Source organism: Poromitra crassiceps, assembly GCF_964638095.1.
Source record: "Poromitra crassiceps genome assembly, chromosome: 14".
Classification (NCBI taxonomy): Eukaryota; Metazoa; Chordata; class Actinopteri; order Beryciformes; family Melamphaidae; genus Poromitra; species Poromitra crassiceps.
The window spans coordinates 34,261,411-34,278,530 of record NC_139633.1 but is presented as its reverse complement, the minus strand read 5'-3'; the positions used below and the strand labels follow the sequence as shown (position 1 = coordinate 34,278,530).

The 17,120-nt window shown below is 43.0% G+C and overlaps 1 pseudogene across 1 annotated transcript in view; it reads right to left on the bottom strand.

The window, feature by feature from the left end:
• Positions 1 to 6,292: 6,292 nt before the first annotated feature.
• The window catches only part of LOC310789162 (nephrocystin-1-like), a 63,224-nt pseudogene continuing 52,396 nt past the window's right edge, over positions 6,293 to 17,120 (bottom strand). The window contains exons 16-18 of the transcript in view: positions 7,867 to 8,047; positions 7,045 to 7,089; positions 6,293 to 6,569 (exon numbers count right to left, since the gene is read on the bottom strand). The product of the transcript in view is annotated as a nephrocystin-1-like (transcript). The remainder of the gene's footprint in view (positions 6,570 to 7,044; positions 7,090 to 7,866; positions 8,048 to 17,120) is intronic.

Below are 17,120 nucleotides of genomic sequence, written 5' to 3'. Positions count from 1 at the left end.
TTAATTTTCTATAAAACACAATACATTTTAATGTAATTCCACAATGTTTATTTTTGGCCCTCGGCCCTCCACCCAGATTGAGTTTTGGCCCTTCATGGGAAAGAATTTGGGCACCCCTAGCTGCTAATTACAGTTTCTCTATCAGTGATTGTGAGGCCTTTCAGTCTGCTGTTCTTAATGTGACAAGATAAAAGTTCAGTGGCCAGAAGAAAGAGGTCACAAGACATTGAGCCACCTTGCCAGACCCCGCGCTTTACGTCAAATCCAGGGGAAGTTCCGGATGACAATTAAATTACTGTTTTTATATCATGTTCCGATGCTTCTGCAAAATAAATCACCAAAACCAAGTTTTTCTAAAGAAAGACAAATGAAGTTGTGCTCGATGGTATCAAAGGCTTTGTAAAAATCAAGGAAAATAATAACGCTCTCATCTTGAACCATGTCAGAGTAATCTAATAAGTCAAGTATCAAACACAGATTATTTGAAATATGGCTATTCTTTAAAAACCCAGGCTGAGCTTCATCTACAACATAGGTTATGTTTTTTTCAGATGGCTTGCAAGAAATGAAGCTAGTAATTTATAATGATTATTCAGGGCAGCAATGATCAATCAGTGAGTGATCTTGGTTTGCTATGAGAGGAATCAGGCCTCGGGATAGAGTAGGCGCCAGAGATTCATTCATAATACTTCTGCTGAACATCATTAGAGGAAAAGGGGCCAGCTGTTGTGGAAATGATCAGCTGGAGCTTCACAGCTGGTTCAAAACCAGGTACAACAGCAGGCCTGTACCAGCTACTGTGCTGCTGCACCATAGTACATGTTGAAACCTGCTCACACACTCATAGGAATAGAACATAGAGTCTGGAGAAGAAGATGAAGACAGAGCAGACAGTGAGGATGAGGTTGATGATTGTGACGGTAAAGAAGGCAGATGATTGCACAACTCTCCCACGTTGCACCCGGAGAAAATGACTTGACAGAGTTAATATTGTATTGGTGTATGTCATTGTTATACCCGGCCTAGGGGACACCAAACATAACATAAAAAAGTGACTCCCCCCTTTCCCCTCTCCCAAAGATGACCATGCCACAGAGGTTTGCAGTCCACATCAATGTTTTAATGAAGAAATGACAGTAGAGAGCATCAGGGTGAGCATACCCAAAATAATAAACACAATCTATTTTAAAGGCCTAATCTTACCTGCAAACAAACCCCCCCCAAACAAACAACAGGCACCTTACCTGATGAACTAATAGTAAACACAGGAGAAAACAACTAAAGAAAAATCAGGGCTTCTCACCCCTACATACAGTCATAAGGACTGCTTTTAAGATCAAAGGTGAGCAAGGTTACAATGACCCATTTACCAGCTAGGCTAACAAAGGAGTGGCTAAGCTAGCTGTTGGTGTGGCACAGGCTGGTTGGGAGCAGGAAAGGAGAGAGTGAGGAGGCCTCGGCACAGCCCTCTTTTTAAAGCCGGCCCGCATCAGTCTCCAACCAATCACCAGCCGCACCTGCAGTAAGAACTCAAGAGTACACTGTGGAGAGCTCCACACCAGGCAGGGAGGGAGAACACAGCACATCAGGATACAAAATACACATATGATCCCCTGGGTCATAATGATTTGATGTATTGTCTGTTTTTATACTGGACCTTGTGTCTGTTAACTCATTGAATGCCAATGACGACAGCTGTCGTCAATTCAAATACTGACGTAGAGTGCCAATGACGACGGTTGTCGTCAATTGCGTTTTTTGACGGTGGGACGTGGATCAATCCCTGATACATCTCTGGTACAACTATTGTAGCTATTGGAGGTCTATAACCTATTTTACAGAACCCTTAGGTGGCGACAGTGCTCTCCACATAACAGAAAGGCAAGGAAAAAACAAAGAAGAAGTCGTTATGGAAACGGAAATCGCATCGCATCCGTATGCATCGATATGCTGAAGCACGTTACTGCAGCTGTGCCTGCAGCAGCCAATCTGCTCCCACAATTGAGCCGCTCTGTGTCGGTTGCGACAGCACATCCGCACATCCACACCGTGGAGTTATTATTCTCAACTGGAAGCATCGTTGCCGGTGACAAACACACGCGGAACGCTGTAAAAAAGCTGCACCCTTCACTGTGCGCACAGCAAACTCAGCAGAGAGCCACCACAGACAGGAGGAGGAGTGTGCAGTTGAGGCGAGGCGGGGCGGGGCGGGGCGGGGCGGGGCGGGGGGGGGGGGGGGCACGCAGAGCAGCACGCAACACCCAGACAGACCCAGGCAGCAGGACAGGATTGACAAACGCAAGCCAGAATATCCGATGCCCACCAGCAGCAAATCAAGACCAGCAAGAAGCTGCAACCAGCAGCGCACGCAGGGGCCAGCGCTGCTGGTTGTAGCTAAAAATATTATTCTGCCAAACAAAATTCCCTGGCCTAAACTGTTTTATTGAAGGAAATTATTTTTGAGGTGTGACTACATTAGAAAAGATTAGCTTCAGAGTCAGTGTGTGCTTGAAATGTTTAATTTCACAAAAGGCCAATTATCTCAGCTTCTAGAAAAAAATTGTTGTTTTTGGATGAATCAAGCTATCTTCTCCGGCTCATAACTAAAGAACGGAAAATGGGATCAATAAACTTTTTTTTGCAGATGATAGAATAGAGTCTCATCGTTCTTTGTGCGTGTTCAGTGTTTACATAGTAATATCACACAATATTCTGTGGGCCTCGAGAAATCACTGAAAACGCTCTGAAACTCTGGCACTGGGAGCGTCCGTTCTCCAAAAGTGGCTGGCACTCAATGAGTTAATAAAAGTGATGATGATGATGAATAACTTGTGGAGACTTTTCTTCTCTTTAGCCTCACAGCTTATTTATTTAGCAGTGCTGTTAACACCTCGTTCTGCTCGGCTCGACTGACAGGAACACACTGAACACAAGCAAGGGGGGCACACCTCTCAGACTGATGATGCAAGCATGCATCCTCCCCTATCGCTTTAGCGCCTCACAGTGGCTCATTCACAATACTGCACCCAGAGTGAACTTATGTACAGGACAGTTACAGCATGACACAATGTGTATACGAGGGATCACCCGAGCAGCATTTTGGTAAACAAACCTCGTCACTGGGTGGCACCGGCAATGGAACCCTATGGAGCCTGAGTTTTGAGTGTCTGACTCTAGCCGGCTGACCCTGTTTACATTTTAAAAACTGCCACAGCTCACACAACTTTAACACGACATGCATATATTATACATCAAACTCTTGAGCTAATTCTGCTCTCACTCAGAATGACAAAATATAAGCGATGTGATGTATAGTTTTTGAGATATTAACGTTTGTTTGGCACAACTCATACTAGTTAACTGTGGCGGGGTTCTGCAATACTGGGTGTCAGTGACGTCACACTGATTGGTCCTATAGCAACTGAGGTCACACATGTAAACATTGACTCGTAACAATGATGATGAAGATGTTTGTAACAGTGCAGATTAGAAGAACAAGGTGCTCTTGCTTGATGAAAGCTTTCCAGTGTTGTTTTCTGCTCTGATCATTTAGTATACTTGTCTTTAAAACAAGTTCCAGGACTCCTGTTTTCTACCTGTTCTACCTACATTTTCACTAATATACTCCCCTTTCTCTTTTTTTGAGCATATTATTTAGCAATAGACATATTAATCTAGTTGGATGCCTTTGTTACCTCCAATGGTTTGTGAATTAAAATAAAATTATTTCAGTTATTTCAAATAAATGATTTATCTGTCCAATCCAATCGATTCAGCGTCCTCTAAAACGTCTTTTGGCTGAAACATCATCATCGGCCCCACCGGGAGTTCAGATGTGGCCACTTCTGGCTTAAACAGCCATTTTGAATTTTGACAATGCCAGAAATGGATTCAGCATCCTCAATAACCGCCCAAACCACTCCAATATTCTCCAAATCAGCCAAGCAGTTGCTGAAATATTGTCCATATAGTTGATTATGCTAATTAATGCTAATTATGCATATTTCTCAACATATGCAAGTTTAGCATCCAGCTTTTCTTATATGATGGGGACCCATACTGTACATTTCTAACATAAGGTTTTGGGTACTCAACATTTCCTGGTTCACAACATGGGCTCTGTAGGCTGTCAAGTAGACTAAAGTCAATCATCTGCTGAAAGTGGAACGTTTCTCTGAGCTCACTGAAAAGGCCGTTTTCAACCAGCATGATTCATGACATCACTGGAGCCAATCCCTGTCCAGTATTCAGCAGTTAAAGCCATTGTTTGTATGCTGTGATTGGCTAGTTATGTTCTAGATAACCCTGATTGGTTGCTTTGGAATTTTTAATGAGGGAAAAGGAGGCAAAGTCATTTCACCTTTTTTTGTGGAGAAAACCATCAGACACAAATTATTGTTCAAAGTGGAGTATTTGATATACATCTTAAACATGACATTAGGGCGTCCTTAATGTCTCTGAGTGTAACTTAAAACCCATGCTGAGCTCTCAGTTCTGTCTGGGCCGTGTAGGCCAGCATACTTTTTGCTGAAAAGAAGAAGTGAAGCTAGTGCCATAAGCAGTGCAGCGTTTCAACCTTTTTGGCCCGGGACAACGCACGTCACTGGCTGCATATGCAGAGTGGTGAACACTTCAACTAAAGAATGATTTCCTCTTTTCAGGTTGTTTCATGTAATTATCAGAGAGGCAGAAAACTATGCAATATTTTACAAAAACATCTGAAAAAAAAAAAAAATGTGTCTCAAATAAATTTGCTATTTTCCTATCCTATTAATAATCTAACGACTTCCCAAATGATCTTGTGACCTCCTGTGGGGTCCCAACCCGCACGTTGAGAACCACTGCCGTAAACAGTACATATAAAGTAAAGGAATGTTATTGACTTTAAAAATCCATACAGTAAGTTAGGCCTCCAGCTGTTTCAAACACAGTGGTCTCATGTAGAGTGAGATGCTGCCATCTCTCCACAGACAGAGATGCCGGCATCTCTCTATACAGAGAGACATGCATCAAGTATCACTGCTGCATCTCATTGGCTCATTTTTGGCAGTTGGTAAGTAAAAAATAATAAAACTACAGTAGTTTGAAACATTTTTTCCATTGTTCTCAGGTGGGACAAGATACCACCCTATGAGGGTGGTATCGTCCGCGAACTTCAGGAGCTTGACGGACTGGTGACTGGAGGTGCAGCTGTTGGTGTACAGACCAAAGAAGTAGGGAGAGAGGACACCGCCCTGGGAAGCACCGGTGCTGATGGAGCGAAAGTCAGTTATCTCAACTAATCAATGTCAACTAATCAATACTGTATTCTAATAGATAAAGGAGTGAGGATAATAAAATACTTACTTTTAGCTATGCATTGTTCTAAGCAGACCAGATGGCATCCAGCAGATGATAGAAGGCTCATCCATAAGAGACTTGAGACTTGACTTGCAAAGAATGACTTGTATGCATCTCTCACCTTTAGTTACATTTGAACAAATCACCCTCTGTTATTGACAACATGTTTATTACAAAATAGTACAAGCTTTGGCAATAAATAACAGTTTCACAATGTGCTGATAGCGTCACTATAAAATCTAATATCCTGCATCTGTGTTGGTCCCAGTCCAAAGCCTTTCTATGACCTGCTTCAATGTAGTAAAATAACCTGCTTTCTAGTTTGCTGAGAGCTGTAGGAGGTGTCAGATGGACTCAAAGTTTGGCCAGCCGCTGTAGCATTTTGAAGCATCAATATATCATTGTTAACTGTGATGGTGGAGACGATTGTTCTCACACCAGTAGTAAAGTTCTAGTGTTTCTGAACATTAAGACTACATTTCCCATAAGCCCCGTTGTTTTCTAAATGTCTGAATATGAATGTTGCAGTGATTTATTGTAGCCTGGGAACCTGACGAATCTGCGAGCTCATGTTTAACCGTCGGGCCAATCACAACCGTTTATCAAATATATTGTTACGTTGATACGTTGACTGACAGAGGAGAGCCAGAGATGGTTGGAAGCGTGTGAGCTATGTCACACGTTTTGTTGCTCTGATTGGTTGTAGGTCTATCCAATTGTGTTTGATTGCATTTTGGTCTAGGCCTGGAAATCAAAATTGAACCGAGAATTTCCAGACTCATTCGCATTTGCGAATTGGCCTGGCGATGTCAGGCTAGATTTATTGATGTCAAAATGTTAGAATATGTCTACAGTTAATTTAACATTGAGTCAAATGTTACTTTAACATAATGAACTCCAATCAAAATGTACCATGTACTGAGTGATGTTGCGTGTGTTCATCCCCACCCTGTTACCGCGCCACCCTGAGGAGGTCAAAGGTCAACTCTGTGACATCAAAGGCGAGGTGCTGATGGGCGGGCTCGAGGAAGACCTGCGGGGTTCCTGATTGGCTGGAGGCTTGCTGGGCGTGTTTGAGGGCATCCAGTGTGCTAGATGACTCTGGCCCGCTGCTCCTCGGAGGGCGGGTCCGCCCAGCGGGGGCACGGCAGCGAGGGGCAGTGGAGAAGGTAGTAGACTGATGACATGTAGGTCTTAATGAACTCCTGTTTCACATGGAGAAAGTCTCTCTGCAAACAAACAATAATAATAATACAAATTAATGGATTAAGTTTACAGTATTAACTGTTATTAAACACAGGGAGGAAGGAACGGTTCATACACAAAGTCAGTACTCTGCAATAACTGTATGTACTGTATACACACGCACATGGTAACACTTGCAATAATAGTACATTAATTAAGGGTTAGTTAATGATTAATAAGCATTAGCGAACCCATAATTAACCATTATTAAACATTAACTAAACATTAATGAAAGTGTTACCCAGAAAGGATTGATCAGAATGGAATTATGTTAACATTTTGGTAGAGAAAAGCCAGCAGGTCAGAAGACACACATGGACAGGCAGCATTACAGCACTATCTACAGGGTAGTATAGGTATTACACGCGTAGGTGCACAAACACACACACACACACACACACACACACACACACACACACACACACACACACACACACACACACACAGACAGAGTCTGACCTCCTGTGCTCTGCTCATGTTGCTCTCAGCATCCAGCCAGGCGCTCTGAGGGAAAACACCGGTCAGTCAAACAATAAAACTCCACATCAGCCAGAGTACCAAAAGTCAATCAATATAACCAGTCAACAAGTCAGCCAATCAGTGAGCCAGTCATAACCAGTCAACAAGCTGAACTGTGTATGGATATATAGAGTATGGATATCAGATTTTCAAAAGGTTTTCCTCATCGAGTCTGGAATCACACCTGTTTCAAGGATTATGAAACAAGTCAACGTTACGTTATTATGTGGAGTGCTGTGCTGAACAGTGCTGCTGGACACTACAGGGAGGGGCAAGTTAACACCGGCCGTCGCTGTTCCTTGTTGTTCTGTAGAACAACAAGGAGAGAGAAGAGAGGGCATAGAGAGAGAGAGAGAGGGCAGAGAGAGAGAGAGCAGAGAGAGAGAGAGAGGGCATAGAGAGAGAGAGAGAGAGCAGAGAGAGAGAGAGAGGGCAGAGAGAGAGAGAGAGCGAGAGGGCAGAGAGAGAGAGCAAGAGAGAGAGAGAGAGAGAGAGCAGAGAGAAAGGGCAGAGAGAGCAGAGAGAAAGGGCAGAGAGAGAGCAGAGAGGGCAGAGAGAGAGAGCAGAGAGAGAGAGAGAGAGCAGAGAGAGAGAGAGAGAGAGAGAGAGAGAGCAGAGAGAGAGAGAGAGAGAGAGAGAGAGAGCAGAGAGAGAGAGAGAGAGAGAGAGAGAGAGAGAGAGAGAGAGAGAATAACAGCATCAGCAAAGCAGCACTGTTCCTGGAGTCGCTAGAAGAAATGTGCAGGTTTTGTGTTGGTTTATTTTTGTTGTTGTTGTTTTTGGAGTTTGTTTACCTGCTTTGTTGATGGTTTTGTTTGGCGTTTGTTTACCTGCACTCTGCATGGTGGGCCTGTCCATCAGCAGTGTGTCAGCCAGCAGCTGTCTGTGCAGAGCCAGCAGGTGGACGCAGCTCAGACAGTGCAGCAGAGAGTCTGGGAGGACACTGACAGGGGACACATCAGAATCAGAATCAGCTTTAAAATCTGAGAATCAATTTTTTTAACCCAGCCCTAGTAATAAGGGCCAATCCCATGTCTTACTTGTACCCCTACGCCCCGGGCTTTTGGACTAACCCCCCAGAACAGTTAGGAGGAGTACTGGTTGAAATCTAGCCCTATGAAATGGGACAACCCTTGGAGATCCTGATTCATCATCAATAGTCAGACAGACGCCACCAGTTTGTTGCTAGACATCAAATCTATTTAGAATCAGAATCAAGTCATTATTTATTAATAATTTACCAAATTTCTGTCTAAATCTGCACTCCCAGATGTACGCGGATGATGCGGTAATTTTCACCCCTGCCAAAAAACATCGAGGAGGCCTCTCGCCTCCTCTCATCCACTGCATCTGAGATACAGAAATGGCTCTCTAAATCCTGCCTTCTGCTGAACACCAAGAAAACGGTGTGTATGATGTTCACTAAACGTCCTCATACAACAACTCATTCTAATGTGTATTTGAATGATGTTGAACTGGAATTGGTACCCGAGTTTAAATACCTAGGTGTGATCCTAGATCCTACACTGACTTTTAAGAACCAGGTCAAAAAGGTAGCAAACTCGGTGAAATTCAAACCTGCTTAATTTCAAAGACATTAGATTCAGCAATTCTTCTTCAGACATTCTTACACGCAATGATCTTTTCTCACCTGGATTACTGTTTGACCAGCTGGTCACTCACATGTACTTCCACGCTCAAACCACTTGAGTCACTTTATAAGAGAGCCTTGAAAGTATTTGACGAAAAACCCTGTTCCTATCACTACTGGAACATTCTGGTTAAACACAACTTCCTAAGCTTCAACAACTTCATCAGCTTTAAATATGCGTGCACCATCGACAAAGTTCTAAATGGCCTTGCTCATCCCCTGCTAAATGAGTACATCAAGCAGAGACCTGTATCTGGATCCACATCCAGAACCACCAGAACCTCAATCAGAGGCAACTGTGTCATCCCATACAGGCGCACCACCTTTGGCCAGACGGTTTTGTCTGTCAAGGGTGGCAAACTCTGGAACACAATTCCATCCTCTATTAGGGAATGTCCAATGCTGAGCATGTTTAAGGGTCATATGAAGAGATGGCTGAAGTCCACTCAAACCTGCACTCATAGTTAGGGGAAAATAACTAGAATGGTTCTACTGTATTGCTACTGTATGTGGGTAGTATGCTGTATATTTCTTTCTTTTTATATGTTGTTTAAATCTCTTTATACCATGGTCTGGGTGAATACTCGATTCTGATTGGCTGCAAGGTGCCCATTATTTTGTGATATTGTACAGTGATAATGGACACCTAGCTAAATGGTCTGTTCACCGTTCATATCAATGCGCCATAGTTTCACAGTGGTATCAAGAGAGCTGTTTGAGCTCTATACCCCCGTTAAGGGTTAATATGACAATTTTGGATGTTGAGAAAAAAATTGACTCGGTCAAAGTAAGTATTTAAATCACCCCTGTGTGCTCAGTTTATCAAAAATAACTCTTATTTACAATTTTGATTTTCGTTTCGGAGATTTTTAACCTCGCGTCACCAGGCTCTTCTCGGCGACAAAGAGGAGATTCCTCGGCTCGTGCACGAGCGGGGGCGAGCCCTTTGAGAGAGAGAGAGAGAGAGAGAGAGAGAGAGAGAGAGAGAGAGAGAGAGAGCGAGCAAGCGAGCGAGCTGCATTTCACCACATACAGCACACGCAGTGCGAGCCCCCGCTGCACTGTTTCACTTCCTGAAACTCTTCGCTCTTAACACATTCACTGCCAGCCGTTTTTCAATACTGTAGTTAGCTTCTGCCAGAGGTTTTTTTTGAGGATTCTGGCTCATTTTACAAGAGCCGAGGATTCTTTTCTGCTTGGACTTTGTGAACACAAAGTTCACAAAAGTACTAATAGAATGTGTGCTTTCTCTGTCTAAAAGAGTTAGTTTGTAGAGTTAGTAGTTATGTAGATATTAGCTGTTGAGTACAGCATGGTTTCAGAGATTTTCAGAGAGTTTTGAGATAAATGGATTTTTAGAACCACCTCACGTGCCTGTGATTATGGGTGCCCTTGGGCAAGTCTGTATAGTTTATTGAAGTTTATTGAAAATTTCTGGTACAGGACTATAGTCCTCTACACCAGACTCACACTCAGTACAAAAATAAAAAGAAGTCACGTTGTAATATACATTTAAAAAACAATACAACACAACAACATATAACATACATTAAAACAAAGTACCAGAGCCAAATACGTGGTCTCATAATAGAATCAACAGCCTGCCCTATAGTTATACAAGAAATCCTTTGTTAACCAATGTTTATCTAATCTGTTTTTGAACGTGTTAACTGAAGGGGCCTGCACCACCTCGTCTGGAAGTTCATTCCATTCTCTTACAGCACGAACTGTAAAAAAGTTTTTCCTCCTTTCAGAGCGACAGTTTGTTGGAAATAGCTTCAGGGAATTCCCTCTTAACACATATTTATTTTTCCAAAAATGGATAATAGGCTCGGCTGTGAAATCATATATTTTATGAACAAGTTTGTATACCTCGATCATGTCGCCTCTATGTCTCCTGTATACTAGAGTTGGTAATTGTAAGTATCTTAACCTCTCTTCGTATGATTTCTCATCCAGCCCTGGAATCAATTTGGTTGCTCTTCGCTGTACCTTCTCGATTTTTTCTATGTATTTCACTTTATAAGGAGACCACACTTTGGAGACCACAAGGAGAATTCCTCCTTGCCCTTGGACTGAGCAAGTCGCATCTCCTCCCTCTCCTGCTTCCTGACTCCCCAGCTTGCTCCCTGCAAAAAACCTTCTGCTCTCCGCTGGCTATTCATAGAACCTAAACCTGAAGAATTATGGAATTAATAAGCTGGTCTCTCAACGCGATTGATAAGATTATCTCCACAAAGAATGCTGGACCGGGCGAGCCACAATGCCCGGATGGAACGTTCTCAGCGGGGTATGTTATGGATGGTTGGAAAAAGTGGCAAACCCTTTGCCTTGCCATTTTGACAGTAGAAGATGTTGAAGATGTTTACCAATTCGGATTCATGATAGCTGGACATCTGCTAATCGGTGTTGGCATGGTAGTAATCTATCGGAAAATTTGCATGCTGATGGGGAAGAACGAAAGCCCACAGATAGCTCTCATCAACATGGTAAACGAGATAGCTCGTGTTGGGAATTCTCAGTCTAATGCGGTCATAGAACGCATGAACATTCAGACAAATACGATCACTGAGCGCATATCAAAGGTGGAAGCTATGCATGCTGAAGTGGTCAAAAAGCTGGACGAGATCTTGGAGTGGTTGCACAACCGGGACTGAAGTGATTTATGTTGCAGAGACGAGCCCCGAGGAAAGATTGGGATTATACTTTCACTCGGATAACCAAATTTTCCATCATTGATTTTTTCATTTGGACCCCGAGACTGCCGAATGGTGCATGACAAATTATCCCCGTTATGAAGAGCTGTGGAGACGAGGAGCTAATCCCCCCCCCCCAGCCACCTCTCACCTACAACAGCTGCAAGATAAGACTTTGGTCGAGGCCGTTCAACGAGGAGGCCTCCGTTATCTGGCTGCTTAGGCTACACAGCTTCACATGGACAATAATACGGACATTCCTGCCGACAAGCAAACTGACTCACACACATATCCCACCCATCCCCCCCCCCCCCCCTCAAGCAGCACAGTCCGGCCTATAGCCCTTGCAAAACCCTTACGCTCACCCCCGAACCCCCCCCCCCCCTTTTTCCTCAAACAACCTTCCCCTTGGAGCTGCTATAGTCAGCATAACCTCGTGCGTGTGTAGGTGATGAGCTGCTCACTCCCCTACCCCCTGCAACACCCCCCCCCCCCCGCAATCCCCCTCCTCCCCCCCCCCCTCGTTTTCTATGTCTATAAAATTCCTTACACAGAACAACAAATGTTCATGTACTGTATAATATCCAAGTGTGCCTCTATTACTCTTCAAAATTGTAATAGTGATATAATCCTTAATTTGAGTATTAATGGTGATATCCATATGTTCCATGTCTGTGCCCTTTATGTTAGATGTTCATGAGGACCGCAATGGAAATAAGCCTGAGGCTTTCTTGTGTTTTTATCCTCGGTGACTGTCTGTCCTTGTATCTGTTCCCTGTGTATGTTGACATTCACCAAATAAAATCAATCAATCAATCAATCAAACCACACAGAACTTGCATATTCCAGCTGAGATCTCACCAAAGATTTATACAGGGGTAAAAATAAATCCTTACTTAAATGCAAAAAGGTTCTTTTAATGATCGCCAACATAGAGTTAGCTTTTTTTATTTTCTCCAATATATGTGTTTGAAATTCAAGTGAGCTGTCAACTACAACTCCTATATCCCTCTCCTCCTCCACTTGTTGGATCCCCAGATCCCCAACAGTGTAGTTTGAAACCTCTGCACTTGATTTCCCAATATGTAACTGTTTGCATTTGTCTGGATTCAATTTTAGTAACCAGGTGTCACACCATTTACTCATGCTGTGTAGATCTGCTTGAAGATGGTCTATATCTGAGTCCCCAGCTATGATTCGGAATATTTTCGTATCGTCAGCAAAGAGGTATACATCAGATTGTATCACACATGGTAAATCATTTATATAAACAACAAAAAGCACAGGGCCCAGCACTGATCCTTGAGGGACTCCTGACGTCACTGGTTTCCAATCTGAAGTGGCCCCATTGACCATCACCTGCTGTTTCCTATTACGTAAAAAGTCCTGTATCCAGTCAATGACTCTATCATCTATGCAGTAAGACTTGAGTTTTGATATTAATCTTTTATGAGGGACCTTATCAAAGGCTTTTTGGAAGTCCATATATATGCAGTCTACTGGCTGGCCTCTGTCCAAGGCTGCCGACCACTTATCGAGGACAGTAAGAAGTTGAAGTGTCGTTGATCTTCCGGATAAAAATCCATACTGCTTGTTACTAAAAAGTCCATTGGACTTCATATGATCGACAATATATGTCCTAATTAATTTTTCCATCGTTTTACATACTACAGATGTCAGACTAACTGGTCTGTAGTTTCCTGCTAATGCCTTGTTTCCTTTTTTGAAAATTGCACTAATTTGTGCCACTTTCCAGTCACACGGCAAAGTTGATTCATCCAAAGATTTGTTAAATAATTCAGATAACGGCTCTGCAATCACACAAGCCAATTCCTTCAAGATCCTAGGGTGAATTGCATCCGGACCTGGAGATTTATAAATGTTAGTATTCTGTAGAAGCTTTTTCGTGTCTTCAATAGTAATTGTGAAAGATTCTGTTGTTTGAACTTCCAATCTGGGCAACTCGGGTACAAGCCCTCCTGGTTCGTTCACAAATACACTACTAAAAAAATCTGACAGTATTTCCGCCTTTTCAGAGTCACTATCTGTTTTAGGGGACTTTATGTCTTCCTGATTGGTGTATAAGTCTCCTACTGATGTTTTTATTCTTGTCCTCCTATTAATGTAGTTCCAAATGACCTTTGGTTTTAGTTTAGATTGTCTTACTAGGTCCAATTCATATTTCCTTCTTAAATACCTAGTTCTCATTCTCACAACATTTCTAACTCGTCGATATTCCTGCTGTACCTCTGGATTTCTACTTTTTATAGCCTTCCTTGCAAGGCTATTTTTTTCTTTAATTTTATTTTTTGTGATATCATCTAAGGCAAAGTTATGTTTTCTAATTTGAGACCTACTAATACTGTTTGGTACATACTTTTCTTCAATTTCCCCCAACTTAGACTTTATTAGTCTCCATTTGATGTCAACACCGTGATTGGAAAGGTAATGAGCCCAGTCAAAGCATTCCAGCTCTCTGCGTGCTCCTTCAAAGTTCCCCTTATTATAGTTCTTTCTTACCGATCCATTCCTCAGTGTTTTTGTATAACAAATTGCCTTAAACAACAAAATACAATGGTCACTTTTACCTAAAGGGCCTAAATACTGAATATCATCAATCATATTGTCCACATTTGTTAGTATAAGATCCAGCACGTGTGGTACGTCACCACCTCTCCACCTTGTTGGTTCCAGCACATGCTGAAACAGCAGTGAGTTTTGTATACAGTCCAAAAATCGATTGTCCAGTGATGTTTGGCTATCCCCCTCTGCGTCAGTTATATTCCAGTCAATATTTGGCAAATTAAAATCTCCCATAATTAGCTTATGCACATACTTTTTGATTGACACCTCTTTCATTAGGGCCACAAGGTTGTCATTGTTAGTCTCTGTTCCACTAGGAGACCTGTAGATTAAACCCACCATCAAAGACTCTTGATTATTACATTTAATCTCCACAAAGATACTCTCATGAAACTCAGACAATATTGTAACATCTTTAACTTCTAGTGATTTATGGATGTAAAGCAATAAGCCTCTCCCTATGTCGTTGTCAATATTCCTTGAAAATATATTGTAACAATCTATATCATCCAAGTTAAATTCTGTTGGACTCATATTATGTTTCCGATTTTTGGATTTAACTTCAGTGATTCCTATAATATGAATACGTGGGAGTAATTTCAAACGGGCGGTGAGTTCGTGCATTTTGTTATGAAGTTGGTCTGCATTAGTATACAGGCACAAAATACTTTCTAGAGGCGGAGACTTGCTGACATATTGTCGCTTATGGTGGACAGGTCTGTGATCAAGTCACTGAGTCGTGGGGATTCTCACCACTCGTCTTGCCCAGGGGGGGCCACGGACTTTATAGGTGAAATCCCCCTCTGATTTCCGCTGCTTCTCCTTCGCCTGTTCATACAGCTCCCTCTCTTTCTCTCTCTCAGTCTTCGTAAGATCATTCGCGATTCTTACTTTTGCGAACCTGTCCGTTTGATGTAGTGCGGAGATCTTCCTGAACAAGTTTGTCTTTAGCTCCATGCTCTGCAGAGTAACCAGAACGGGTCTCCCTGATCTTGCTGGGTCCTCCTCGCCGTCACTCCTGCTGTATTTGCCGAGCCGGGCCACTCTCACAAACGAGTCTGCAGCCGTGCGGACCTTGCATGTTTTTTATACTGTATTGTGTTTGTGTGTGTGTGTGTGTGTGTGTGTGTGTGTGTGTGTGTGTCTCCAAACTCCTCCCTCCTTAGGTGTGTCTCTGGTGGCTTTGCAGTGTTTTGTCACAGGCGAGTTTCTGTTGCCTCACAGATCCCAAAAAAAGAGAGGGGAATCGCAGGAGCGGGGAAGAGGAGAGGAGAGGCGAGGGGGGGGGGGGTTAGACACGGGAGAGAAATTCCTTCGCGATCCCCTTCTTCCAATCTTGAGGCGTACTCCACGCTGCTGCTGCTGCTGCTGCTGCTGCTGCTCGTCTGTGCTGCTGCTGCTGGCGGCGCGGCCGCTCTCGGGCGAGTCTGGATTACTGTAAAACGGGCTCGTTCGTTTCTTGGGGTGTCGGTTGAGAGCTTTGATGAAGCTTTTGCGATTCTGGTCTTATTTATGCTCAAAGGTACTCGAGTGTGTGTGTGTGCGCGTGTGTGTGTGTGTGTGTGTGTGTGTGTGTGTGTGTGTGTGTGTGTGTGTGTGTGTGTGAAATCAAAAGCGTTTTCGCCAAGCCATTTCCTTGAGAATGGCTTCCTCCCGCGGCTGTTTTTGGTTGGCTTTCTCTCTGTCGGGAGAGCACTGTCGCCACTTAGTTGGTCGGTAAAATAGATTATACACATTCAATACCTCCAATATTTTTATAGGAGACGTGGGGGGCATTGATCCACGTAGCACCGTCAAAAAAAAAATTTTTTTTTTTTGACGTCTCAACTCGTCATTGGCAGTGAACCGTTGGATTGTGTTTGACGAGTCAACTCGCCATTGGCAGTGAACGTGTTAAATGTTAATATACTTGGCCAATACGTATCTATCATACAAAATAAAGCAAGCAGCCAAACGGTAATGTCTTCATTTAATGTATAACGCAAAACATCGTTAAACCTGCATTCCTGTGATAAAGTTAACGTTTGAGTCGGCTTTAAAACGGAGGGTGGTGCAGGTGGGAGGGACTATTTTATTTCGTGGAAGACTGATTTACAGACATTTAGCCATTTAGATTGCTTTATTTATTACACATGGAAATATAAATGACTGGTCTTATTGTTTTGTTGGCAAGTGACCATGGTATAAGCGGGTTAATGCACTTCGAGGTGTCCATTATCACTTTTTAAGGGACTTCGCAGAGGCAAACCATCCTCGGCTTCGCCTCGGACGGTTCACGCCTCCACGTCGTCCCTTAAAAAGTGATAATGTACACCTCGTCGTGCATTAACCCTTACATATGTAGATCTTAAACTTTTTTAAGAGTATAGTTACTCTGATTGTATACTTGTGTATTAGCTAGCTCTCTTCCTCTTGCTGCACTTGTCTTTAGAGATAAGATGTTATTTTAATCCTGTATATTTGCACCATGTCACTTTTTCCCTATCAGGACACAAGGCCTGTACCTTCTGGCAGGGGGACTAACAATGTCAATCAGTCATGTGACTGCAATTGTCGTGCATTTACATTTTGCTAAAATGTTCATTAATGTACACTGTCCCCTATTGAACAAATAAAATAAAATTGAATTGAATTGTATGCTGCATATGCCTGAAGAGGGTGAAGAGTGAAGAGTGACTTTGGCTCTTTATTCAGATCGCATCATTGCATGTTCACTCCATTCTTCTAAAAGAGAGAACGTTGTTTCATATGTGGTGAAGGGCTGCTCAGCTCTTTACAGTGAGTGTGGTATGGCTGCTCAGATCTTTACAGTGAGTGTGGTATGGCTGCTCAGCTCTTTACAGTGAGTGTGGTATGGCTGCTCAGATCTTTACAGTGAGTGTGGTGAAGGGCTGCTCAGCTCTTTACAGTGAGTGTGGTATGAAGGGCTGCTCAGCTCTTTACAGTGAGTGTGGTGAAGGGCTGCTCAGCTCTTTACAGTGAGTGTGGTATGAAGGGCTGCTCAGCTCTTTACAGTGAGTGTGGTGAAGGGCTGCTCAGCTCTTTACAGTGAGTGTGGTATGGCTGCTCAGCTCTTTACAGTGAGT